The sequence below is a fragment of the Chrysochloris asiatica genome, unplaced genomic scaffold (assembly GCF_000296735.1).
Source record: "Chrysochloris asiatica unplaced genomic scaffold, ChrAsi1.0 scaffold00104, whole genome shotgun sequence".
Taxonomy (NCBI): domain Eukaryota; kingdom Metazoa; phylum Chordata; class Mammalia; order Afrosoricida; family Chrysochloridae; genus Chrysochloris; species Chrysochloris asiatica.
Genome location: NW_006408622.1, coordinates 4,648,223 through 4,674,599, shown reverse-complemented (window position 1 = coordinate 4,674,599; position 26,377 = coordinate 4,648,223).

Here is a 26,377-nt window from a genome sequence, read left to right as displayed (position 1 = left end):
AAAAATCTAAGGACCACTTGACTTTGATACTGATGAGCTCAGGAATGATTCTGCAAGGCATGGAATCAATTCTCTGGCCTTAGAACATCATTTCCGGAGGTGCGTGACCGCCAGAAGACAGAGTTCTTCAGTAACGATCTTTGTACTTCTGTGGGAGGATAATGATCCAAAAACCAAAGTCTTTTCACTTTCAATAGACAACCTGGTGATTGTCTGATATCTGGTCACAGCTCACTACTAACCATCGCCAACGCATATGGAAGGTTCTGCCACGTGAGACTACCTTCTTTGTTTTTACAGAGAACAGTGATCATTAGAGTGGCAGACCACCTCAAGAGAAGGTAAGACATTTGCAAACTGGGATTGTTGTTTCTCAGGTTCTGAAGACTCTTTCTGTTCCCAGCTAGTCATCCAATTAACAATACCCTTTAAGAGCCCTGGTGGCATACTGGGTTATACATTAGGCTGCTAACCAGAAGTTCAGCAGTTCAAATCCACCAGCTACTCCATGGGAGAAAGAGAAAGCTTTCTGCTTCTGTAAAGATTTACAGACTTGGAAACCCTACATAGGGCTTCTGTAAGTCCATATCATCTTGATGGCCGTGGGTTGGATTTTTTGGTTTTATTATGTGCCTGATACTGTTCCAGGGACTCAAAATACATCATTGAATGTTCCAGTCCTATGGTTCTAGTGGGCAAACAATGGTGGGTTTAAACCACTGACCTTCCTGTTAGCAGCCCAACATTTAACACATTGCACCACCAGGGTGCTTTCATAAACATGTTAAGTAAATGCATAACATCCCACTATGTTCCAGGAGTCCTGGTGTGGCGCTGTGGGTTAATGCACCAGACTGCAAAGCCATTTGAACTGCAAGGGTGGTGGTTCAAACTCAACAGCTGCTCCTCAGAAACCCTATACAGGGTCGCTGTGGGTTGGAACTGACTCCATGGCACTTAATAACAACAACAATGATGTTTCAAGGTTAAGTTTTCGTCAACATCATCCCAGACCTTAAAAAGTGCATATTTGAATAGGTGGTGGTGGGTAGGTGGCTGGTGTGTCGTGGAGTTAGTTCTGACTCATAGCAACCCTACATAGGGTTTCTGAGGCTGTAATCTTTATGGGAGCAGAAAGCATCATCTTTCTCTTGCAGAACTGTTGCTAGCTTTGAACTTCTGACTTTGAGGTTAGCAGCCTGACTTGTAACCACTATGCTACCAGCTCCTTAAATAGGAAAAATAGTTAAAAGGAGCATCAGGTAATGCTGTTGTTGTTGTGAGGTGCCATTGAGTTGGTGCCAACTCATAGTGACCCTATGCACAACAGAACAAAACACTGCCCAGTCCTGGGCCAACCTCACAATTGTTGTCACGATTGAGTCCATCGATGCTGCCACTTGACCAATCCATCTCATTGAGGGTCTTCCTCTTTTTCTCTGACCCTCCACCTTACCAAACATGATATCCTTCTCCAGCAACTGGTCCCTCCTAACAATATGTCCGAAGTATGAGAGACGAAGTTTGGCCATCCTGGCCTCCAAGGAGCACTCTGGCTGCACTTCTTCCAGCACGGACCTGTTGGTACTTTTGGCAGCCCATGGTACTTTCAATATTCTCCTCCAACACCATAACTCAAAGGCATCAATTCTACGGTCTTCCTTATTCACTGTCCAGCTTTCACATGCATATGAGGTTATTGAAAATCCCATGGCTTGGGTCAGGTGCACCTTAATCCTCAAGCTGCCATCTTTGCTCTTCAACACTGTAAAAAGGTATTACAGTGTGATAAATAGATGATTATTTGGGATACATAATTGTTTTTCATGAAATGTATCAGTGTCCTTTCTTTATCATGATGTCAATAGAAGAGTTATGATGAGTTCTCCTACAGTGAACAGGAGAAGGCTCCTTGGGTAAATTTGTGTCTTGAAAAAAATGACAAGTAGGAATTCTTCAAGTACACGTATCAAGAGTAAAGTTTATAGAAATCCAATGTAGCAACGGGCGGAGATTTGGAAAGGCAGGACATATGTTAAGTCATGAGGGGCAGAAGAAGGTGAGGATTTGGTCTTATGTCTGAAAGCTGTCTAAAAGTCCTCCAAACATCAGTTATGACAAATGATGTCTATTCTGAAATGTTTCCAAACAAAAAGACAAACCAAACAAATGGTTGCTGTCAAATCGATTCTGACTCATGATAATTCCATGTGTGTCAGAGTAGAAATCTACTCCACAGGGTTGTTTGTGGGTTTTTTTGTTTTTTTTTTTTAATTTTGTAAATTGAGTGAAGATTTACAGAGCAGACCATCAGTTTCACATTCAACAAATCAGACACTTTGTTTCACCTCAATGATTGCAATCCCCTCCGTGAAGCAACACTTATCCCACTTCCTTCCTGTGCTTCCTAAATTCTATTCCACCTCCCTACCCAGCCCTTCTGAACTTTGTGCTTAGGGAAATGTTACCCTTTTGCTATTGAATGGTTGACCATTCCACAGTGGAAATACCTTACTAGTGTTGTTGTTTCTCTTATGTACATATCTACTACCACTTGGCTGAAAATTGGGCCACGAGGTTAAGTTCAATTCTGGATCTGAAGGGTGGCCGAGTGTAGTAGTGTTGAGTTCCTCTAGTCTCTTTCTGACCAGTAAGTCCGTCTTTTTTAAGAATGTTGAGTTTTGTTCCACATTTCCTCCCACTCTATCCAGAACCTTCTAATTTGGTCCTTTTCAGAGCAGTTGGTCGTAGTAGTCGGGCATATCTAATTCTTCTGGGCTCAGGATTGTGGAGGCTGATTTCACATGTTCCATTAGTCCACTGGATTCATCGTTTCCAAGTGTCTTCTTTTCTCATCACTATTCTTTCCTCTGCACATGGAGAGACCAATAGCTGCCCCCTTAGATGGTCACTCATGAGCTTTGAAGATCTGTTATCACTCACCAAAGTAGGATGCAGAACATTTTCTTTAGAGACAAAATCCTGCGACTTGACCCTGGTGTCACCTGAGACTATGGTCCTGAGCCCCCAGGTGCTGTCTCATGCTCTGGTTTTGTATTCTGCCGCTGTTGCTCCCCTGACACTTCTCCAGCATCACAGTTTCTGTCTCTGGGTCAAGGAGGTTCACTGCACAGGGATCTCAGGGTTCAAAGGATACACTTCATTCCTGGCTCTTCTTTGATGGTAGTAAGATCCTCCCTTCTGCTTCTAAGATAGCTCATCTTATACCATTAGGGTTCTAAGCTTTTACAACCATAATTAACTTTGTTAACTACTCACAACTGAATCATATCATCCTATTAGCATCTTCTCCCACCTTCTCTAACCCAGACCTAGTGGGGCAAACACATTTGGTGGGAGTTACAAAGATTATTTGTAGAAGTAACTCATTGCAATACACGTTTTAGGAATCCTGGTATGGCGCTCTAGAATAAGTACTTGACTACAAGGTCAGTTTGAACTGCAAGGTTGGCGGTTCAAATTCACCAGTTGTTTCTTGGAAACCCTATACAGGGTCACTATGGGTTGCAACCAACTCAACAGCACTTAACAACAATAAGAGCAACACACCTCTTGAGTCCTATGGTCGTACTATGCACCGTCCCTTCCTAAAAGATACATGGTCAGGCACAAAGTCATTGGGTTTGGAAATGAACTCCATTCTTTGAGGGGAGGTACAGAAAACTCATATGGCAAGGGGTTGAATCCAGGAATTATGACATTAATGAAACTACCCTAAATTATGATAATGTATCCCTTCACCAGTTCAGTGTGTCAATCCACCTACTAGATTTTTGTTGTTAAGTATTGTCAAGTCAGTTTCGACCCACAGAGATCCTGTATAGGGTTTCCAAGAAGCAGCCGGTGGGTTTGAACCACCAAGAGTTAGAAGCTCAGTGCTTATCGTGCGTCACCACCCTGGGACTCCACTACTAGATAAATGGAGGAAAGACATGTCCAACAATCAACAAAACACATTGACATTTGTTTGACACATACTGATGGGCAGCCACGGTCTCTGGTACATGCTACCCTGAGGAACTAGGACAGAGTCTTTCATTGTACAGTACCCACGTTCTAGGATGGAAGACACACACACACAAGAGAGAGAGAGAGAGAGAGAGAGAGAGAGAGAGAGATAGTTTAACTAAACAAGAACAGATTGGTTGATGATAGTTATAAACAGAAAAAAAAAGTCACATGAGAGTCAAGTGATAGTGACACCTTGTGTGGTAGCACTTGGAATAATGAGGATGTTGTTGTTGTTATGTGCTGTCCAGACATTTCTGACTCATATTGACTCTGTATAGGGTTTCTGAGGAGTGGCTGGTGAATTTGAACCACTGACCTTTGGGTTCAAACCAACCTTTCGGTCCAGGGCTTACCCTACAGTGCCACACCAGGACTGCAAAATAATGAGGATATATCTGGTAAGTCAAACTACGGAAGATATTTATTGAGCAACAATTAGACATCAGAAGTCCCGGTGTAGCACTGTAGGATAAGCACTGGACTACTAACCACAAGGTTGATGGTTCAAACTATCAGTTGCTGCTTTGAAACCCTATCCAGGGTCACTATGAGTTGGAACTGACTCAACAGCACTTAACAACAACAACAACACTCTCCTGAACACCTCAGTGACACTTGACTTTCAGCTCTAAGGACTGTCTGTCCCTTGCTTTGTTCTCTACTTATAACTGAACTGAGAGGAGGTAGAGGGAATCTGATTCCATGAATAGTCTTTCTCTTTGGAAGAAGGTTGTTATTAGTGTTGTTTCATTGTCACTTGCCATTGAGTCAGCTCTCAAATCTTGGTGGTCCCATGCACAATGGAACACCACACTGTCAGGAACTGTGCCACCTCCATGATCAGTTGTAGATGGGACAGTTGTGATTCATTAAGGTTTTTGTTGGGTGACTTCTGGAAGGAGATCATCACACCTTTCTTTCACATTTACACCAATGAGGACGCTCCCTTGAAACCTATAGAGCATAGCAATAAGCCAGTCTCCATTGGCAGGTGGGAGGCACTGGCTGGGAATTGTACCTGGGTCTCCACTGACAGGAGGTACTGGCTGGGAATTGTACCTGGGTCTCCACTGACAGGAGGTACTGGCTGAGAATTGTACCTGGGTCTCTTGCATGGAAGGCAGAAATTCACCGATGCTTTCTCTGGATGAACAGGTGTTCAAATTTGAGAAGACATTGTTTTCATAGGACTATTGTATTTTACTGGTAGTGTAGTGGTTACGAATCCGGCTGAGAACTGCAAGGTCGGCAGTTTGAAACTACCAGCCATTCCACAGGAAAAAGATGAGGCTTTCTGCTCCCGTAAAGATTTATAGCCTCGGAAACTCTGTACAGGGTCGCTATGAGTCGGAACCGACTCCACGGCACTCAACAACAACAACATTGTATTTTAAACAACGTTTAAAATGCAATCATGGCTATTTTTGTATTTTAAACATGTTTTCATGAACTGCAACCATGATATAAAACATCTTTATTACTTACGATGTACAATATCATCAACTATAGCTTATGATTTCAGATCATGGTAAACAACTGAATTCTAATGGCAGGATTATTATTATTTTAACCAAAAAGTTCTCAGTATAAAACTGCCCAGTGGGTTAATTGCACTAAGAAATGAGACTGGCTGGAATCACTACAGTTGATTATCTAAATTTTCAATAACATTCATGCATTTGGTAGCTTGAGAAATTTATCTATAGATTTGATGATATTATTGAAATTGCTCTAGAGAAGCTGGCCCTGTGTAAAGTGAGCCCTGCTTGACTTATTCGAGATGCTTTTATTCCAGGCAAGGGCATGGAGACATGGGTCTGATAATGGTGCCTCAGGTACCTCTGGTACTTCCATCAACAACACAGGTGATCTGTAGCAGCAAGGGAGCAAAGACTTAGGAAAGACCTGAAATGGGTAGGGCACTGGGCTGGGTTGAATTCTGCATTTTCTTATAGTGGTCCATTCAGAAGACATAATCATGGAGATGTTGCTGCATCCTTAACTGAGAATTCAGTTCCCTGAAACAATGTTGGCTGAGACTTTGATGCACTTGAATGTCATCAGAGGGTTCAAGTGCTTGACAGATTGTTGTTGTTGTTAAGTGCCATCGAGTAGATTCCCACCCATAGTGAATCTGTATAGGGTTTCCAAGGAGCGACTGGTGAGCTTGAACTAGTGACCTTGTGATTCAAATGACTTTGCAGTCTGGCGCATTAACCCACAGTGCCACACCGATATTATCACTAAACCTTCCAAACACAAGAGGATTTTCCAGTATTCTGTTATTTATTTATTCATCTTCCTTTCTTTCCCAGACCCCCTTGAAACTGGACCCCCTGATCCCCACTCCAGGACACACACACACACACACACACACACACACACACACACACATTGCTGAAATGATTTAAGAAATTTTAGAGTGTTTGATTCCTAACCTAATGTAAAAACACACAATACAGTACACTGTGGAAACTTCTGTCCCATTCCGGGGTCTTTCGAAAATTCTGAGCAAAACCCAATGGCAGGACATTTTATACATATTTTTTTAAATGAGGCAGAATTCTTATTCTGTAGAACTGTCTCGTGAGGAATTTACAGGGAGAATTGACTCTTTGTCTTTACAAAGCCAAGAAGGAAAGAGTTTCAGTGCTAATTGAATACACAGTTCAAAATATTTTAAATGAACTTGTTCTTACAAAGAAATAAGTTATGAAGTTAACTTTTGTATGTGTGTGAATAATTAAACTATTGTCACTACTTTAAATTATCATCCATTGTTAACTTACATCATTAAATCTTACCTCTTTGCTAAAGAATAATGAAAAAAATGCACTTAATTAACAGTTATTGCAAGCTCCCGGCCATTGATAATGCCAGTCTCAGCCAGAATTTTACAAGTGGGTGTTATACTCCCTCAGTGTTGTTGTGTTGGGAAGCAAAGTCCTGGGTAACAGAAAGCATCAGGGGACACACACATTGCCCGAGAACAGGGCAAATACTCCCTAAAAGGGCCCTTCCTGCACCACACTGTCAAGCTAGAAGCTGACTTCCATGCCAAGGGCCCAGGGTCCCAGCCTGAGCCTTTGTTCTTCTCCTTATGGAATTTATGAACTAGCCTGGGCCATGACTGTCTCAGAGAACAAACTCCTCCCCCAGCCCTCCTCTGCAGACATCGTGTAAGCAATTCATTTGATCATTTGGGGGATTGAAGAGTGGGTGGTTGACAAGAAGAAAGGGAGTCAAGGTGGGTCTTTCCACTGATCCCTGAGGAAGAAGATGACTCGTGTTAATTTTCTTGTTGTTTCGATTAAGGAGGTGATAGATTTTTTTTTTTTTTTTCATGGATATTGTTAAAGAGGCTGCCAGGCCTGTAAGGAATGTGCAGCATTCTTCAGATGCAATAAGGCCAATCAGTGGAATAATGAGGAAAGTAATATCTCCCCAGAGAGGCTGATGGGGTTTTCATCAAATCAGCCAACCTTTTCCCGTCACTTACACTGCCATGGACTCCAAGCAGGCCCAGCCGCCTGCCTCCGCTCCTTCCTCCCCTTTGTCAAAACTCCCTTGTGGTTAGTACTGATAACCAAATACTCAGGGACCCAGGAAATTTATGTGCACTGGATACCTCCTCTTTTAGAAAAATAATTATTAACTCTTATTTTCCTTTCTTTATGATTTAAATGCCCCTTAAACCCTGGAAGGACTTCAAAACCAGAGACGAATCTGTGTGGCGTGGGGGCCGCCGAGCTGTGATGCATTTGTCTCTATATCTTTTATGTTGGAGCTGAAATCGGTGGTCATCTTGAGATGCTGCAATTGGGTTGGGACAAGAAAGTCCACCGTGGAGGGACAGAAAACACAATGGTAGTCCAAGGCGCTTCCATGGTAATAGTGGCTGGGCTTTCAGCCTGTTTTCTTGCTTCTGCCTTACAGACACTTGTTCCCAGAAACCAGTTGGCTAAAGAAATCTCTTCTCCTAGTGACTGAGCAGAACATCAGGACCCTAAATGAAAAGAGGACTAAATGACTTGGCCTGAGATCTGGGCTGCCAAACAAACATCGGGTGTGACTCCTTTTGGGATGGTGGCCTTTCTGTCCATAGCTGGGTGGTCTACATTGTGAAATAACACATGAGTTCCTTGAAGTTGAGGGACACAGACACCTCAAAGGTCACTGAGAAGCATACCTGCATGCCGATGCATGCGATGTGGCTAGGTATATGAGTTTGGACACCAAATACCCTCCTTGCCATGGTTGTCTTCCATTGTACCAACTGCCCCTGGGTTGTGAGCCCTGTGAGGACTGAATCAGACAGACATCCTAAGAGGCAGGCGGACCCAGAGGAGATGCCTAACCTGGAGACCCTCAGCACTGCTTTGCCCATGTGAACCCAGAGCAGTAAGGCACAAAGATGCCCTGGTAGGTTCCCAGCTTGTTAGTCTCATTGCTGTCACTGGATGCTCCTCTTAGCCTTGGGACCTGTGGACATCCTCCACCAGGGATGGGGGTAAGGGTCACCAAGGAAGCCAAAAATCCCATCCAGCATGTGAAAGTTTTCCAAATTAACTAGGCTCCATTCCTAGGAGTCCTCCCACTATGCTCCACAAATGATTCAAAGCCTCCACGTGATTTTCATCTGTGCAGACTCTAATCCACTTACTTAATGAAATACATAATTAACATATTATAATTGCAGTAAAGATGGTTTTGACAGAAATCATTTCCCGTATCTAATACCGTGGTAATTTAATCTGTTCCCCACTCCCTAACACGACCCTCTATGATTAAGTTTCATAAGAATTTTTTTGATTGATTGACTCATCTGACGGGCCTGGGCCTTGCTAAAGGAGTGTCTGTCAGATTCTGAGCGACATGTATAGTTGCAGCAGATGGCCACGCCGGCTCTGTGCACTGGCTCCCTGTGTGGTCTCCCTGTCTCTTGCTTTCTTTCCTTCCCCTTCTTCTAAATGCCCTGATAATCCACCCTCACCAGAACTGCCAAAGCTGGCGTGTTTTTATCTGTTGCTGCTCTGTTGTGGGGACGGTTATTAAAGGAAGGGAAGCCAGGACGTGCTCAGGCGTAGAATGCAAGCCTCACACCTGGCTATGCATCTCCTGTCTGGCCACACCCATGCTGGCCCAACTGCCCCATTGTCAAAGTGGATAGATGAGGCCAGACCTGCTGAAATCTGTGTGTTGTCTGGGGGAGATGGGGAAGTGACCTCTTACCTCCATCCTGTCTGCCGTGGCTCTACTCCTGGGGCTACTGCCGGCCTCAGAGGCTCGGCCTCAGAGGCTCAGCCCCGCTCTTCTGGTCATTTCCTCAGAGAGGTAACTGTGTCTGCTTTCCTGGGATGAGTGGGTCTGAACATCTGGATTGCTCTTTAGTTGGAATGTAGGGATTCTGGGAGAGTCGGGACCCTCCAGGAAAGTACCTGGATGAAGTCAAAAGTGAGGTGGCCCTGGGAGAAACCCTCTACCCACTCAAAGGGTAAAGCAGGCAGGAAGGGGCCAAATGAAGAAAGTTCTACATGTGTTGGCTCAACACTGTCTCTAATTTGCTACTGTGCATTAAATCCCCATTGTATGCCACGTATTTTCATGTGCATGTGAAATTTGAAGAATGAATAAGGAAGACTGTAGAAGAATTGATGCATATGAATTATGGTGTTGGAAAAGAATATTGAAAGTGCCATGGACTTCCAGAAGACACAAATCTGTGTTGGAAGAAGAAGTAAAGCCAGAATGCTTCTTAGAAGCCAGGGTGGTCAGACTTCATCCCTCATACTTTTGACATATTATCAGAAGGGACCAGTCCCTGGAGAAAGACATCAAGCTTGGTAAAGTAGAGGATCTACAAAAACCAGGAAGACCCCCAACGGACTGACACAACGGTAGCATAACAACAACTGTGAGGATGTTACAGGACTTGGCAGTGTTTCATTCTGTTGTGCAAAGAGTTGCTATACGTTGCAACTGACTTGACAGGGTGGCGCTGTAGGATAAGTGCAGGATTGCAAGATTGGCAGTTCAAAGTCACCAGCTACTCCTCAGAAACCCTATACTGTCACTGTAAGTTGGAACTGACTCAATGGCACAAAACAATAGCACTAGTATGGCAGGTTTTGAAAATAGCCAAGAGTCTTAGATGCTAACTGAAAGTTTGGAGGCTCTAGTCTACCCAGAGGTGCCTTGAAAGACAGGCTTGGTGAAAATTCAGCCGTGGAAAACCCTAAATAGCGCAGTACTTTTCTGATACACTCGGGAAGGCTATGAGTCAGAATCGACTTGACAACCAGAACTGTGTATATGCCCGGTGACGAGGCATTGGTGGGTCAGTGTGGAAGAATCCCCCAAGGAATCTTAGAGCCCAGTGACCCTCCTTGGTACCCCTGTATGATCCCAATCACCCCCTGCCAGAACCCTCTCCAGCCGTGGGTCCTCATCCAACAGGAATTTGTGCATCTCCCCCACAGGCTGCCTTGTCACTGTCTTCCTCACTGAGGACAGCAGGAAAACTAGCTGTGCCTGGCTTGTGTTAAAGATGCTTTTTCTGCAGCCAAATCCTTCCAACCCTGAAGGGCTGTGAAGATGAAACCCAAAGTGTGGACCGAGGCAGTCCACCAGAGGCTAAAGTCTGAGCAGGGGTAGCTTGGGCACCTGGCAGGGGCCAGGCAGGGCGTGACTGGGAACATCCACATTGTGCCCGGCAGTTGCCCCAGCTGTTGGGTCTGAGCTACTGAAGGGGAGCTCCAGTCCAGCGTGATGTGCGTCGGTAGCCCAGGGGAGGGGCGGCTTCGTGTGAGTGGCAAGTGGACATGAACACTACCACGTCAACTGCCAATATGTTATGAGGCCTTGGTAACAATCTGGAGTCCCCGGAGAGCGCTGCTGCAGACAGAGAGAAAACAATTTCTGGTGCCAATAATGCAGCACAGATGAAAAATGTTTTAATATTTGAAGCTGCTTTATGGCAGAAGTGATGACAGTGATGGACTCAGTGTCAGCTTTTTTTCCTTAAATGTCATCTTTCGTCTATGAGTTTTCCCTGCTCTGGAGGCATGCAAGCCTAATGCTGGCTCGTGGCAGCCATTGATCATTGATTTTGTTCTAAATGGAAAGCTTGCCAGAAGACTAGAAATTCTGGAATTTATTAGGATTTCTTTAAGAGGCACTTTAGCTCAACAGTTCTCATTACTGTCTTTACAATGTTACTTATTTTTCTTTTTATGTCATATGATTTGTAAAGGGTTAGCATTCAGAGAACAATATACGATTAAACCATTGTGCATGCTGGAGCTGCTGGCTTAGTAAAAGGGATTCTCGGGGGGCTAAATACATATTTGACTCAGAGACAGCAACATGGGGCTATTTTACCAGTGGAATCTGTATTTTGAAATTGGCGGATAGGGTTTGTGCTAAATGGTGTTTCAATGGAAGCTTTGATTAAACAGGGTCACTTATAAATGAATAACTCTTAACTCTACGTAGAAAAGCTAAACATTTCCCCCCCTATTCTAATGCTGGGCACATCAACATCCCAGAGTGGGTTCCACATGCAGCAGTATGATGGAGATGCACACTGCTCTGCTCTGGGTGGGCCATGTGGGACTAGAAACTTCTTACCTCCATTTACAGGGAAGTAACCTCCTGAACGCCAAAGAACAGTGGCTTACTATTTCATTCCATATTAACATTTAACATACTCATATAGCTACCTATAGGTTATCACTCTTGATTGTGTTGAAAAGAATTCATCTGCATCAGACAGTTGGCTAAATGTTTTTCTTTTCTGGTGTGTTTCCATTGGCAGAAGACTAGTTCAAACAGGTATGTTAGCTCTTGGCCGGGCTGTCTGACATCAGACTTCATTACGGAGCTGCATGCCCAGGGATTGTGAATTATAGTTAGTATCAGCCTTGGCCTCCTAAACACATCACTCAGTCTAGTTGATTACGGAATTCACTCTGGAGCTGGGGCCTCGAGTCCCTCTCCTGAGTGAGATTGCTTATTTGCACATCACCAGCGGTAGCGCCCTGGACAGACAAAAGAGAGAAATCCCCGGAAAACGAAACCGAGTTCAAGAAGGAATAGAAAAAGACAGAACCATCCTCCCCAACCACATCCTGGGGTGAGGTTTACAGCTGTTGTGTTGGAAAAAAACGTACTCTGCCCAGCCCTCTAATGAAGCGGACTACAGGGCAGCTGCAATGGGTAAGAAAACTTTCTGGAAAATGAAATAAACATCGGCAATGATAGACCAGCATCTGTCCTTAGAGTGTTTGCAAGGAGTGTGCACAGCCTAGGGATGAGCACAGCTACATGTGTTTGTCTATGATCATTAGTGGTCTGGTCAGACACACCCACTGCTTCCTGGGAGGCCTTATGCAGATGGTCCTATGCAGATGAGCTGCATACAAATACTGCTGTGAGAAGAAAGGACCTATGAACAGCAGCAACCACTGCAACTCCTGCAAGCCTTGCCATTATTACTATAATCAATAAACCAGATGCTGGTGAGTCAATTAAAACTTGTCCTGACCCCCTGTGTGCCACAGTAGAATTATGTTCCACAGGATTTACAGTGACGGATTTGTTACAAGCAGATGACCAGGTCCTTCTTCCGAGTTGCCTCTGGGTGAAGTTGAACCTTCAACTTTTGGGTTAGCAGTCAAGTGCTAATGGTTTGTACCACCCAGGGGGCTCCATTATTATTTCTACTTTACAATGGAAGCTACTATGACTACATAAAAAATAACTATTGTTATCTTATGCCTGGGGCCACCCAAGTAGTCCCTGATTTCAGCCCCCACCATACACAAGCCTTTCTTCAAGTAGTAGCCTGATTGAACCATTTAAAACTTAAGACAGATGTCATGCCTTACCAGCTTAAAATGACCCAATGTCTTCCCATTTCACTGAAAGTAAAAGCCAGTTATTTTTATGTCCTAAGGGCCCAACTGATGGGGCGGGTCTCTGTGCTCTTTCTGATCTTAACCTCTTCCCACTCTCCCCTTCTGCCACCCACACTGACTATGCAACTGCTGAATGTACTATGGTGCTTCCTTCTGAGAGCCTTTGCACACAGGGTTCTGCGGTGGATCTGCCTCCCCCACTGAAGACCAATGCTTCTTCCTTGATTTCATTCTGGTCTCTACTCCAATGCCACCTCTGTACAGAATCTCTCCATGATTGATTCCTACCTGAATTCACAAGGACTGTCTTTCCTCTCATTCAGTGATTCAAGTTGAGTTCTCCAAAAGCAAACGGGCACCAGCATGGAGTTGGGGATGGGAGTTGTTTCTCTCAGATCACCAACTGCAGGGACAAGGTAGGAAACAGGATAGGGCAGGAGAAGACGTTAAACCGTTGTGTGTGTCTTGCTCACTGAGTACCCTGCGTTGTGCTGGAATGGTCAGGTTTTTACTGTCCATCCTGGATAATTCCTTGATAGGTCAGCCTCACAAAAAGACAAGAACTCTCTGAAGCCAAGGCAGGTGATAGAGGGCCGGTAGCTGAAGACCCCCATTGGAGCACACTTCCCACAGCTGGACAGCAAGTCCAAACTGAAAATGGGTTTCCATAGCTACCACATCTATTTATTTTATTTTGTTGTGCTTACTGATACTTCAGATAGCATTGTGCATTTATTCTTCTGATTACTATCTTTCTCCACGAGGGCAAAGCAGTATTTCTGCATTTTCCTCTGAGACAGAAAAAAGCTGGGATGGAGTGGTGGTGATGGTTATGTGTCATGGAGTCTGTTCCGATTCATAGCGATCCCTACATAGGGTTTCTGAGGCTATAAATCTTTACGGGGACAGGAAGCATCATCTTTTTCCAGTGGAACCATTGGTAGTTTCAAACTGCTGACGGTGAGATTAGCAGCCTGACTGGCAACCACTACACTACCAGAGCTCCATGGGATGGCGTAGTTGCTCAGTAAATATTTGCAGACTAGGCGAATGCTTACTAAACATCTTCACGTACATTGCTCCATATTATCCTTTCAATATCTCTTAAAGGTAGGAATTTTTATACACATTTTATAGATGAGGAAATGGAAGCTTAGAGACACTAGACTACAATCTGTGGGTTTATAATTTCTGATTCCAGTTCTAGACTCTTACATCATATTACAGAGGAGGGGCTCAGACCAATATGCTACAATACAGAGGTGGTGGTAGTTATGTGCCGTGGACTTGGTTCTGACTCATAGCGACCTTGTACAGGGTTTCCGAGGTGGTGGTGGTTATGTGCCGTGGACTTGGTTCTGACTCATAGCGACCTTGTACAGGGTTTCCAAGGCTGTAAGTCTTTACAGGAGCAGAAAGCCTCATCCTTTTCCTGTGGAGCTGCTGGTAGATTCTAATTGATGACCTTGCAGTTAGCAATTCAACTAGTAATCCACTACACTCACTACCAGAGCTCCTTCTATAATATAGGAATGTGGGTTAATTACCATGGGATGATACAAAGCATACCAAGAGATTTCACGGCCAGGGCAGTCCTGTTTATGAGAGAGAGATGGGGTAGAGGAAGTAGAGAAAGGTGAAGGGCATTTTTAGTTGCCTCTGTGGAGGTGTTTTTGAGGCCCAGGGTGGCCTGCCCCAAACAGAGCCAGAACAGAGGATCTGGGAGCACACACTTCCTCCTTTAAAATCTTGCTCCCTCCTAGGATCATGAATCATTCTAGCCATGATGGGTCCCTTTGGCTCTACAAGAAATAGACAAATGAATGAATGCTCTTGTGGTAGATTACACAATCTCTACCAGGTCTGTTTCAGTTCAAAACACTTCAGCAAAATCCATTTAGCACATTTGTTCTTTCCCAAATTTTCACCCAGACATTCCTCTGGGAAATTTACTCTTCCTTTTAAATAAGGGTCTTGGTAAAACTGCTAAAGATAAGGAATGCTATCCAAGCAATGATGTTGTTGTTGTTAGGTATAGTTAAGTTTGTTCAGGCTCATAAAGACCCTAGGCACAACAGAACGAAGCACTGCCGGGGTTCTACACCATCCTCACAATTGTTGTGACATTTGAATCCATTGTCGCTACAATCCATCTCCTTGGGGGTCTTCCTCTTTTTCACTGACCTTCTAGTTTTCCATGCATGGTGTCTTCTCCAGGAATTGGTCCATCCTGATAACATGCCCAAAGTACCAAAGAGAAAGTCTCACCATCCTGGCTTCTAAGGAGCATTCTGTCTGTACTTCTTCCAAGACAGATTTGTTTGTTTTTCTGGCAGTCTGTGGTACTTTCTATATTCTTCTTCAACACCATAAGTCAGATGCATGGCATCCTCTCCAGTCTTTCCTTATTCATTGTCCAACTACCATATGCATATGAAGCTATTAAAAATACCTTGGCTTGGTTTAGGTTGAACTTAGTCCTCAAACTGACATCTTTGGTCTTTAACACTTTAAAGAAGTCTTTTGCAGCAAATTTACCTAATGCAATTATGTCCTTTAATTTCTTGACTGCTGCTTCCATGAGCACTGATTATAGATCCAAGTACAATAGAGTCTTTGATAACCTCAATCTTTTCTCCATTTATCTTGATGTTATTTATTGGTCCAGTTATGAGGATTTTTGTTTTGTTTACATTGTGGTGCAACCCATACTGAAGGCTGTAGTGTTTGATCTTCATCAATAATTATTTCAAATCTTTTCACTCCCCTCAAGCAAGATTGTGTCATCTGCATATTGCAGGTTGTTGATAAGTCTTCCTCCAATCCTGATGCTACCTTCATCTTCATATAACCCAGCTTCTGGGATTCTTTTCTCAGCATACAGATTGAGAGAGTATGGCAAAAGGATGCAAGCTTGGTGCACACCTTTCCTGATTTTGAACCATTCAGTACCCCCTTGTTCTGTTTCAACAACTGCTATTTGGTCTATGAACTGTTCTGGAATACCCATTCTTCACATTGTTATCCATAGTTTGTTATGATCCACACAGTTGAATGACTTTGCATAGTCAACAAAGCCCAAGTCAACTTCCTCTTGGTATTCTCTGCTTTCAGCTAAGACACATCTGATATTAGCAATGATATTTCTAGTTCTATATCCTCTTCTGAATCTGGCAGCTCCCTGTCAATGCACTGCTATAACGGTTTTGAATTATGTTCTGCAAAAGTTTACTTGCATGTGATATTAATGATATTGTTAGATGATTTGCACATTCTGTTGGGTCACCTTTCTATGGAATGGGCACAGATATGGATCTCTTTCAATAGGGTGCTCAGGTAACTTTCGTCCAAATCTCTTGGCATAGATGTGTGAGTGCCTCTGGTGCTTCATCAGTTTATTGAAAGATTTCAATTTGTATTCCATCAATTCCCAGAGCATTGTTTTTCCACCAATGTCTTCAGTGCATTGATCATATGTTACCTCTTGAAATTACTGAACATGGACCATTTCTTTTTGGTACAGTGACTGTGTATTCCTTCCATCTTCTTTTGATATTTCCTACATTATTCAAAAAAAATTCCCATGTTGTTGATGTTGAATGCCATTGAGTTTGTTCTGACTCATAGCAACCCTGTGTATAAGTGGCTCGTGGGTTTGAACTGCCAACATTGCAATTAGCAGTTCAGTACTTATCTTATAGCACAAGCCAAAATGTTGTTGTGTTTCATCAAGTTGATTCTGACTGTGTAGAGTTTCCAAGGAGCAGCTGGTGAGCTTGAACCACCGACCTTGCAGTTCAAAACAACTTTTAAGGCCAACACATTAAACCACAGTGCCACACCAGGACTCCAAACCAAAATAGAATCCTCCAATATTACAAGTTGAGGATTGGATTTTTTCTTCAGTTTTTTCAGCTCAAGAAATTCTGAGCATATTCTTCCATTTTGCTGTTCTAACTCCGGCTCTTTACGCATTTCACTATAATACTTTACTTTGTCTACTCAAGCTGCCCTTTGAAATTTTCTATTCAGCTCTTTCCTGTCATCATTTCTTTCAGTTTCTTTAGCTTCTCTATGTCCAAGAGCAAGTTTTGATTCTCTTCAGATATCAATTTGGGACTTTCCTTTCTATTCCTTATTAATGTGTGATGTTCTTGATATCATTTCAAAACTCTTCAGGTCTTTACTCATTCATCAAATCTGTTCTTGAGATGGTCTCTAAATTCAGGTGAGATATAGTCAAGGTCATATTTTCACTCTTCTGGACTTGTTTTAATTTTCTTAAGCTTAAGTCTGAACTTGTAATATAAGCAATTGATGGCCACAATTGTTCACTGGTCTTATTTTGGTTAACAACATTGAACTTCTCCATTGGTTCCTATGTGTTACATCTGTTGAGGTCCACATGTGACTTAGGCTGGACTCAGCAGAGACCTAAAACTTGTGAAGTTGATATGTGTGTATATCAATAGAAGTTTATATCAAGGAAATGACTCACATGGTTGTTGTTGTTAAGTATCGTGGAGTCAGTTCCAACTCATAGTAACTCTGTATAGAGTTTCCAAGGTTGTAAATATTTTGGGGAGCAGAAAACTTCATCTTTCCTCCAAGGAGTCGTTGGTGGGCTTGAACTACTGACCTTGTGGTTTGCAGTCTAGTGTTTATTCTACAGAGCCACCAAGCTCCCTTCCACAGTTGTAGAGGTGGGCAAGTTCTATGTCTGGGGGAAAATGTCAGGCTGGAGACTTTTGGCTCATGTAGCTAAAGGGCTGATGAACCAAGATTGGCAGGTCAGACTGCAGGGAGGATGGTCTGACAGGTAAGAAAGAAGACTGGTCACAACTCCTAGGATTGGCAGGTAATGGAACAGACCACCAGCGTAAGTCCAAAGAACCAGATGAGGGAGGATGAGACAGATGCAGTCTCCAGACTTACCAGATAGTGACCAAACTCTGCTTGAGTGTTCAGTACATGGGAAGCAGGCCACACCCCAAGGAAGCTTCCCTTCAGTTGATTGGCTGCTCAAAGTACACCTCATCATAGAGTTGATTACATTATATTAGATCTCACCATGGGAGATAACTACATCTCAACTCCCAAACTATCGAGAATCCCAGTCCAGTCAAGTTGATACAAAAGTATCACGATGTGTATGTTGTTGTTGTTGTTATGTGATGTGTATAGTCACCTTTTATGTTGTTGAAAAAAGCTATTTGCGATGAATAAGTCCCTGGTCTTGCAAAATTCAATCATGCAATCATTAGCATAATTTCTATCACCAAGATGGTATTTTCCAACCACTGATCCTTCCTCTTTGTTTCCATCTTTGGCATTGCAATCATAAGTAATTATCAATGCACCTTTATTGCATGTTTGGTCATTTTCAGATTGAACGAGTTGGTGATGGTGGTGTGCTAGTTCTGACTCATACGGACCCTGTATAGTGTTTCCAAGGCTGTAAATCTTTACAGGAGCAGAAAGCCTCATCTTTCTCCTGCAGAAGTGATCTGCCTCTCCTTCTTCTTAGTCTGTCTTAGTCTGGAAGCTAAGGTCATAGCTGAGCCTACTGGTGGCATAGCTTCCAGAACCATAACAACACACAAGCCATTACAATATGACAAACTAACAGACAAGTAGTGAAAACTTTCAGCAATATTTCATAATTTCATTGTAAGCGGGGACTTCAAAACTTCCATTTCAGCAGTCAGTCAATGCTGGTTTCTTTGAATTTAGTCCTAATCTTCTGTTGTTGTTAGGAGCCATCGAGTCAATACCCACCCATAGGGACCTTATGCAAAGAAGAATGAAACACTGTCCGATCCTGGGCCAACCTCACTACTGTTGTCACACTTGAGTCCATCAATGCTGCCACTTGGCCAATCCATATCGTTGGGGGTCTTCCTTTTTTTCTCTGATCCTCCAACTTACCAAACATGATATCCTTCTCTAGTGACTGGTCCCTCTTGACAATATGTCTGAAGTATGAGAGACGAATCCTGGCCATCATGGCCTCCAAGGAGCACTCTGGCTGCACTTCTTCCAAAACAGATCTGTCTGTTCTTTTGTAGCCCATGGCACTTTCAATATTCTCCTCCAACACCATAACTCAAAAGCATCAATTCTTCTACGGTCTTCCTTATTCACTGTCCAGCTTTCGCATGCATATGAGGTTATTGAAAATACCATGGCTTGGGTCAGGCTCACCTTAGTCCTCAAGCTGACATCTTTGCTCTTCAACATGTTAAAAAGGTCTTGTGCAGCAGATTTGCCTAATGCAATATGTCATTTGATTTCTTGACTGCTGCTCCATGAGTGTAGAGAGTTGATCCAAGAATGAAGTCCTTGACAACGTCAGTCTTTTCTCCAATGATAAGAATGTGGTTTATTGGTCCAGTGGTGAGGATTTTTGTTTTCTTTACATTGAGATGTAATCCATACCAAAGGCTGTGATCTTTGATCTTCATCAGTAAATATTTTAAGTCGTTTGCACTTTCAACAAGCAAGGTTGTATCATCAGCATATTGCAGGTTGTTAATGAGTCTTCCTCCAATCCTGATGCCACGTTTTTCTTCATAGAACCCAGCCTGAACAGGGGCACACAAATGATTATCATTCCTCCATCCTTGTGTCTGATCCCAACAGAGAGAGAAGTAACACTGGGTCCAGATTCTTTCCTGCATGAGTTATTCCCTCTTTTTTTTGAGACCAAATTTTTTATATTCTGGAGTTAATACACATACTTACAAATAACAACAACAACAACAAAAATCCCTTTCATAGTCTCAGAGTAGATTTACAACCAAAGAACTCAGAGATGCACATGGTCAACTGGTTTTGGAGAAGGGGTAGGGCAACGTTAGGATAAAAAAATCTGGAGTTTGGGGTCACCTTCCCAATACTACTTAATTTAATTATCTTCTTCCTTTTTAAGACTAGGAAGAAAGAGTGACAAATTACCTCAGAATATTAAGTCACTGAAAACCTTATGAATAGCAGAGAAACACTGTCAGATATAGCGCCAGAAAATGGGCCCGTCAGGTTGGAAGGCACTCAAAATGCGACTGGGGAAGAACTGCATCCTCAAAGTAGAGTTGACCGTGATGACGCAAGTGGAGTAAAGCCCGTGGGAGAAAAGCCCATGGGACCTTCATTTGCTGATGGGGCACAATTCAAAATGAAGAGAAACAGCTGTAAATATCTGTTGAAAATCAGAACATGGAATGTACAAAGTATGAATCCGGGAAAATTGGATGTGGTCAACAATGAAATGGAATGCATAAACATTGACATCTTAGGCATTAGTGAGCTGAAATGGACTGGCATTGGCCATCTGACAACCACATGGTTTACTGGGCCCGGAATGACAAATTGAAGAGGAATGGTGTTGGATTCATCGTCAAAAAGAACATGTCCAGATCAGTTATGAGATACAACGCTGTTTGTGATAGGATAATATCCATACACCTACAGGGAAGCCCAGTCAATACCAGTATTAATCAAATTTACACACCAACCACTAAAGCCAGTGAGGAAGAAATAGACGATTTCTACCAACTTCTTCAATCTGAAATTGATCAAACATCTAATCGAGATGTATTGCTCATTACTGGTGATTGGAATGCAAAGGTTAGGAGTAAAGAGGAAGGATCAGTAGTTGGAAAATATTGCCTTAGTGATAGAAATGATGCTGGAAATGCATGATAGAATTCTGCAAAACCAATGATTTGTTCATTTCAAATACCTTCTTTAGATAGCATAAGAAATGACTATACACATGGACCTCACCAGATGGAATACTTAGAAATCAAATTGACTACATCTGCATAAAGAGATGATGGAAAAGCTCCATATCATCAGTGAAAACAAAGCCAAGGGCAGACTGTGGAACAGACCATCAGTTACTAATATGCAAATTCAAACTGAAGCTGAAGAAAATGAAAACAAGTCCATGAGAGGCAAAATATGACCTTGAGTATATCCCACCTGAATTTAGAGATTATCTGAGGAACAGAGTTGATACATTAAACACTAAAGACTGAAGACCAAAAGAGTTGGGGGAATGATATCAAGAACATCAAGAAGAGAGCAAAAAGTCATTAAGAAGACAAGAAAGAAGGAAAAGGTCAAAATGGATGTCAGAATAGACTCTGAAACTTGCTCTCCAACATAGAGATGCTGAAGCAAATGGAAGATATGAGGAGGTCCAAGAGCTGAACAGAAAATTTCAAAGATCAGCTCGAGAAGATAAAGCCAAATATTACAACAAGATGTGCAAAGATCTGGAATCAGAAAACCAAAAAGGAAGAACACGCTCAGCATTTCTTTAGCTGGGGGAATTGAAGAAAACACTCAAGCCTCAACTTTCATTATTGAAAGATTCTCTGGGCAAATTATTGAATGATGCAGAAAGCATCAAGAGAAGATGGAAGGAATATACAGGGTTACTATACCAAAAGGAAATGATTGATGTTCAATCATTTCAAGAGGTAGCATATGATCAAGAGCCTATGATCCTGAAGGAAGAAGTCTGAGGTACATTGAAGGAATTGGCAAAGAACAAGGCACCAAGAATTGATGGAATAAAAATTGAAATCTTTCAAGAAAGTGAGGTAGCACAGGAGGCACTCACTCATGTCTGCCAAGAAATTTGGAAGACAACTATCTGGCTGACTGATTGGAAGAAATCCATAGTTGTGCCCATTCCAAAGAGAGGTAACCCAACAGAATGCAGAAATCATCGGACAATCTCTTTGATATACCATGTGAGTAAAATTTTGCTAAAAGTAATACAGAAATGGCTATAATCATATATTGACAGAGAAGTTGCAGAGGTTCAAGCCGGATTCAGAAGAGTCTGTGGAATGAGGGATATCACTGCTGATGTCCGATGGATCTTTTCTGAAAGCAGAGAATATCTCAGAAAGATGTTTACCTTTGCTTTATTGACTACACAAAGGCTTTTGATTGTGTGGATCATGACAAGCTATGGACAATATTGTGAATTATCAGTATTTCAGAACACTTAATTGTGGTCATGAGGAATCTGTACCTGGACGAAGAGGCAGTTGTTCAAACAGAACATGGGAACACTGTATGCTTTAAAATTTAAAAAGGTGTGCAACAAGGTTGTATTCTTTCACCATACTTATTCAACCTGTAAGCTGAGCAAATCATCTGAGAAGCTGGGTTCTATGAAGAAAAACATGGCATCAGGATTGGAGGAAGATTCATCAACAACCTGTGATGTGCAGATGATACAACCTTGCTTGTTGAAAGTGAAGACGACTTAAAATATTTACTGATGAAGATTAAAGAGCACAGCCTTTGGTATGGATTACATCTCAATGTAAAGAAAACAAAAATCCTCACCACTGGACCAATAAACAACACTCTTATCAACAGAGAAAAGATTGAAGTTGTCAAGGACTTCATTCTTCTTGGATCAAGTATCAACACTCATGAAACAGCAGTCAAGAAATCAAGCTACGTATTGCATTAAGCAAATCTGCTGCACAAGACCTTTTTAAAGTGTTGAAGAGCAAAGATGTCAGCTTGAGGACTAAGGTGAGCCTGACCCAAGCCATGATATTTTCAATAACCTCATATGCATGCAAAAGCTGGACAATGAATAAGGAAGACTGCAGAAGAATTATGTTTTTGAGTTATGGTGTTGGAAGGAGAATGCTGAAAGTGCCATGGGCTGCCAAAAGAGCTAATAGATCCATTTTGGAAGAAGTGCAGCCAGAGTGCTCCTTGGAGGTCATGATGGCCAGGATTCGTCTCTCATACTTTGGACATATTGTCAGGAGGGAGCTGTCGCTGGAGAAGGATATCATGTTTGGAAGGTGGAGGGTCAGAGAAAAAAAGGATGACCCCCAATTAGATGGATTGGCCAAGTGGCAGCATCGATGGACTCAAGCGTGGCAACAGTGGTGAGGTTGGCCCAGGATCGGGCAGTGTTTCGATCTTTTGTGCATAAGGTCGCTGTGGGTCGGTACCGACTTGATGGCACCTAACAACAACAATCTCTTTAAAGAAATTTCTCTGGATGCTTACCACATAGTCACTTATAATGAAAGCATAAAAGAGAAACAGAAGAACAAAGAACAGAATTAATATATATATATATATATGCCAATCTTAGTTGTGGAAATAATTGCTGTTATTTATCGTTAATTTTGCATCTGAAACTCCTAATAGCCAGAGTAACAAGGAAAATGTGATCAACTGTATGTTCATTAGTCTACCTCATTCCTTGAAAAGGAGGCAGGGACTTGTGGGGAAATCAAGTCCTGGTGTGGTGCTGTGGGTTAATGTGCTGCACTACAAAGTCAGTTTGAACCTTAAGGTTGGTGGTTGAAGCTCATCAGCTGTTTCTCATAAACTCTATGCAGGGTCGCTATGGGTAGACACCAACTCAAAAGCACTTAACAGCAACAACAAAAATTATGAAAATTTGGGAGACTTACAGGGGATCATCACTATTCAAAAGTCATCGTTTGCCACTGTAGCATAATACACTGGACCACAAGATTTGTCATTGAAACTCCCCAGTCACTCCTCAGTAACAGGATGGCTATGAATTGGGACTGACTTGACTGCACTTAACAACAACAACAATCCGTACTCACGCAGTTGTCTGAATGGTGTACGATACAGACTCTTGGAAACAGGTTCTAAGCTGGTTGTTTATGACCCAATTCCAGCCCAAATATAGGCTTTGTGATTGAAATTAATTTATACTAAAAATGGGATAATTCCTATAAAGTCTGGATTTTCACCAATCAGATCTGCCAAACGCCAGTATAAATTGCAGATGTCCCTATAGACAGGGGTCTATGCACTCTGTCTCAGTCCCTGCCCTACCCTGATGCTTTATTCCAGGTCAGCTCTCCTCGTTTATATAAACTGCCAAACACCAACATGAGAGATTAGAAAGGAAGAGTTGGTGGGGCTTATGAATGTAGGGAAGCTAAGGACTGAATTGGTCAATGAAACATGGGTTGGGTTAGGATGGAAGTGAAGGAAGGATGATGCTTCAAGCAGCAAACATAGAGTAAACAGTGGTGTAGAAACTAACATAGATTTGATCTATGGATAGCTCACCTAGGTGAGTCACAGAAGTGTGATTGGTATTGGGCAGATGGTCAGAAGGACTTATTCTTGGTTCTTCAGACTTGAGGTGACAGTGGTCACTATGGCTCTGGTCAGGTGGAAGCTCATCTTCATGTGTTCTGAGACATACCTCAGGACCAGCTGTCTAATTTCCACAGTGAGGGTATAGTTTCTATGGGGATCAAGGTTAACACCAAGGAAACATTTTCGTGTGTGGCATACTGGTTTTGGAGTCCTATGGAGTCCAAATCCAGCTCCATCACTTGGGTGATGCTATTAAGTGCTGTCGAGTCTGTTTCAACTCATAATGACCTCGTATGAGTTTTCTGAGGAGTGGCTGGTGGGTTTGAACTTCCAACCTTGTGGCTAACAGTCCAGTTTTTAATCCTACAGCATCACATCAGCTTCAAGATCTAAGCAGGTTCCTAATCTCTCACAGCTGTTGCCCAGTTTCTTCATCTGGGTTAGAGAAATGCGAATCCTTCCTTCAGATGGTTGTCAAGAGAATTAAGTACTTTGTGAGGTCCTTAGTGAAGAGACTGGGATGCAGTAAGCCCTCAATTAATACTAGTGATGGTTGAGAAGCAGTTGGTTTCAAACAGCTGAAGCCAATAGCATGCACTTCCTTCTTTGCCATTAAAAGGTCAGGACACTACAAAGTCTCCCTAATGGAGGTATAAAGGCAGAGCTTCCTCAGACTCTTCTTTAGAACTATCATTCTAGTTTTTTTGGGCCCCACTCCAGGGCAGGCTGGCTGCATAACAATTCATTCATCATCTTCTCTTTTATGGTATGCAGATCTTCAAACACTCCGGTACTCAGTCTCCATGCATTGTCAAAAAGCAAGCCACCCTTCAAAGCCTGCTCCCCTCTCTCCAGAAAAGTCCCCTTTGCTCACACCCTGTCCTGCTGCAGATCACCATGACACACAACAGAGTTGACCCAGGACAGGCTCTGGGAGAACGTTTTAGGACCTCAGAGTGAGGACCAGGGGGATGAGCATCCATTCCTTTATCTCTTACTGCCCAGTAGCTATAAAGCACCTATTCTAGGTTTGTCCTGTAGAGGACAGCAGGAACCCGTGGTACCATCTGTGCCATAAGGAGCCCCCAGGATCCTTCTCCACCTTAATTATAACACATATAAGACCTCCTCAATGTAATCATACGCAAAACCACCTCATTCAGGAGTAATATGCTTCTGGTGATGACATTTTTGATGTTTACATTATTTCAAAGTTTGCATCAAAGTGGGACTTTATTAATATCTTCATCACAATATTTCATTTTTACATGAAATGCAACCTTGATGTGGTTTTCATGGTCTCTACCTGGATTCGTCTTTCTAGAAGGCAGAAACTCTGCTTACAGAACTGTAAAAGACAGAGACGTTCAAAGATAAATGATATGGTGGGAATCAACCTATGAGTTATTCACATCCTAAGGACCTCTGGTAGCATACTGGTTACGAGTCGGGCTGCTTACCTCAAAGTCAGCAGTTTGAAAATACCAGCCATTTCGCGGGAGAAAGATGAGGCTTTCTGCTCCCGTAAAGATTTACAGCCTCGGAAACCCTGCGCAGTGTAGCTATGAGTCAGAACCGACTCCACGGCACATAACCACCACCACCAAGGTGGGCTGTTGTTGTTGTGAATTGCTGTCGAGTCAATCCCGACCCATCCATAAGTGACTCTAAATAGCAATTTGACGTTGGCTATGAACTTGACTAGAAGTATGAACTTGAAGGAGGTCTTCCAGCTAGCAATATGACAATGTTTCCATCGCTTTCTCTATACGTCAGTTTTCTTATTTTATAATGAGGTGAGAACCTCCTAATCTGATCCTTTGCAGAGCATTCTGTAGTGGGTTGGAACCCTCTAGTTCTTCTGGTCTCAGCATCATGGATGCTGAAGAATACATGGTCCATTAGTCCATTGAATGAATGGTTTCCATGTTTCTTTGATTTTCTTCTCTCTTCTTTGCTCTAGATGGGTAAAGACCAATAGGTGCACCTTAGAAGACCACTCACAAGCTTTGAAGACCCCAGTCCCTACTCACTAAAGTAGGATGTAGAACATCGTCTTTGTGGACTATGTTACGCCAATTGATCTTGGTGTCCCCTCAGACTATGACCCTTAGCCGCCGGGCCTAATGTTTGGTTATGACTAGGAAGTTCTTCTGATTTTGATGGATGTATTTGCAGCCCAGGTAAATAGATATGTAGAAATAACCCCCATCATGGACATTGTTCCATTCACTTGCTATAACTGTTCAGCTTGTGGGTCAAATTATGGTTTCACTCAGAGATCATTG